The sequence below is a fragment of the Gekko japonicus genome, unplaced genomic scaffold (genome assembly GCF_001447785.1).
Source record: "Gekko japonicus isolate JY-2015 unplaced genomic scaffold, Gekko_japonicus_V1.1 scaffold2060, whole genome shotgun sequence".
Lineage (NCBI taxonomy): Eukaryota > Metazoa > Chordata > Lepidosauria > Squamata > Gekkonidae > Gekko > Gekko japonicus.
Window position 1 is genome coordinate 8,470 of NW_015173734.1, and position 2,823 is coordinate 11,292.

Consider the following 2,823-nt stretch of genomic DNA (forward strand, 5'->3'; position numbering starts at 1 on the left):
AGAAGCTCATACCCTGCCACAAATTTGGTAGTCTTTAAGGTACCACTGGACTCTTGCTCTTTTCTAGTTTGTATGTCAAATTTGCACTGTTGCTTCCTGATAAGAATCTTTTTGTTCTTCAGCAGTTGTCTACGTATTGTCATTATCATTGAACTCATAACAAATTAGTAAAATAAATAAATAAATAATAATAATAATAATCTTTCAATTTATTGATCGCTCAATCCTTGCAGAGCTGCTGGCTCTGAGCAATTTACAGTTACTCATTTCACAAGGGACTAACAATGCTTTATAGGGGTAAGGGAGGACAACACATATAATCTTTACATAGCACACGTTTTGCAGCCGACGGGGATTTGTTCAGTTGCGAGTCAGACGTGATCCGGACGGCATTTTTCCCACTCGGCTTGACTTGGCTGGATGACGTCAGCTCTTCCTCTCCAGGACTCTTCGGGTCGCAGCTCCATACTGCCACCGCCTGGCCGGAATGGCCCATTACAGGCTTCTTGATGCCGAAGAGATCTTCTAGGCTTTTGATCTTGCGAGCTGAACCTTCCGTTCGCTGGCTAACACCTCCCCCACCGGGGGGGGGATTTGGTGTGCCCACCCTCTCTAAGGAGTGGTACCCATTTTATCTACTTGCTGAAGCTTTTGAACCGCTGGGTGGACGGCGAGCTGGGGACAAGGCTAAATACAACAGTTCTGAATCTTGGTGTGATGAATTACACTTAACAACAGGTTTCCTAGTGCAGCAATTTCAGGGAGCTGGGAGGTGAAGAGTTAACTTTTCAGTGGAATGGAAAACTTAAGTGACAGGCTGCTCCCTCCCCCCCACTCTGATTGGCCAGCGCCAGGTGAGGAGACCTATATGATTAGCTGAGTGCATGGTCTTTTTGGAGTCTTTCAGCCAGTGGGACTTTTGGAAGGCAGTCAGTCGGCTTCTGACAGAGTTGGTTGGAGTCAGTGAATCTGACAGAGTCAGTCATACAGGTTCACCTTTGGAGTGAATAGAAATGACTCCACACCTTAACTGTTTTCTATCACTTCTGAAGAAGAATTTCGTATCAGAACTGAACATCTAAGAGTCACCCTAAGCTGAAGTCTGTTCTACACAGACACCAGAACTAGGACTGAGATTTTGACTCGGGCAATTGGGTAGTATGCTGAAACTCCCATTCAAACCCAAAAGAAAAGGGTTATATCTTCTGAGGAGAAGAATAATTCCTGCCCAGTTACACAGGAGGGGTTGCTCTGAGGAAACCCCTGGTTTGTTGTGAAGGGAATCAGGATATAGAAATAAACTGTGGTTTCCAAAAGGGGGAGAGTTTAGGTACACAAACAAAGAGACCGTCTCCAGGAAACATGAAGGCATAGGAAACATGAAGAAACACTGTAACTGTAACTAGAATACTCAAATGCCTCTCACTGATAGGATCCAAGAATATATAAAAATAAGCTTCAACAATACTATTTTGATTGTTAAAAGAAGTGTAATCTGTATTACCAACAATTTTTACTTCAGTATTTCCAGCCCAATTACACATATTCAATCCCTGCCTGTTAAATAAAATTGTTATTCCTGATCGAATGTTATACCATCTCAAGTGCCAAGAGGGATCCTGTTTATCCCATCAAGTTCCTGGGCTGGGCTAAAAGACAAATTAGATCTTTGTGATGGGGTGGGACAGACAGACTTTAAAAACCATAACTAAATCCACGCTACTTGGGGCTGCTCAGCCACAGTTGGGAACAAATTTTTGGCTCACAGTGGGGAAGTGCCAGGGGTCCGTCATACTTGGCAAGTGTGATGTACCAATGTCTGTCCGGTAAGTAGTAGATTTTAAGAACTACTGTGATTCACTTTTAATGGTGGTTTTTAAAAAGTCCATGGTATTTTTAGAATTACAGGAAGAAGAAGAAGAGGAAGAGGAGGAGGAGGAGGAGGAGGAGATTGGATTTATACCCCACCCTTCACTACTTAAAGGTATCTCAGAGCGGCTTACAAACTCCTTTCCCCTCCCCTCCCCACAACAGACACCCTGTGAGGTAGGTGAGGCTGAGAGAGCTCTTGACAGAAACTGTCAAGGTAGAAAAAGAACCAGGATATCTGATGTATGGAATCCACAATTTTGGACAAACACTACCATGTAATTACCAATAATAGTAATTACAGTACTTCACACCTGAATCCTTTACAAACCCACTTTTGAAATATATTGCTTTTCTCTTCTGAAATATGCCATTTGGTTGAAATTATTAGACCATAATTATAAGGATCTAAATCTAAGTTAAATTGTACATGGGAAGAGATTTTCTTGCCAACCCATCCAGTCCTGGAAAAGAAGCCATTCATTATTTTCAACAAGGATCTGTTGTTTGCATTTCCTGTTGTGTCACTTCAGCAGCTGCTGGTTTTACAAAGCACTCTCCTTAACCTTGTCCAAAGCCCATAGAAGTCTTTCCAGTAATTTCCCAGCCTATGCCCTGTTAACAGCAATAGGGATTTTAATTATATTCAGGTTGGGTAACCATGTTGGTCTGAAGTAGCAGAACAAAGTTTGAGTCCAGCGGCACCTTTAAGACCAACAAAGGGGTTTGGGGTTTTTTGCAGTAGTTCCTGGGAGTTAATATGCTTGTTTTGCATAATTTTGAAACAACATGCATAATATGCGAATTAGGCTATCCAGATTTGGGAAGAAAGAATATCGAGCCCTAGAGAATTTATAGTTGATGAGTGATTTGTACGGAACAATTTCTGGCTAACAGAAAGCCAGTGCATTATCCCAATTTATATAGTATCAGTAAGTTCATCTGGGAGCCTTC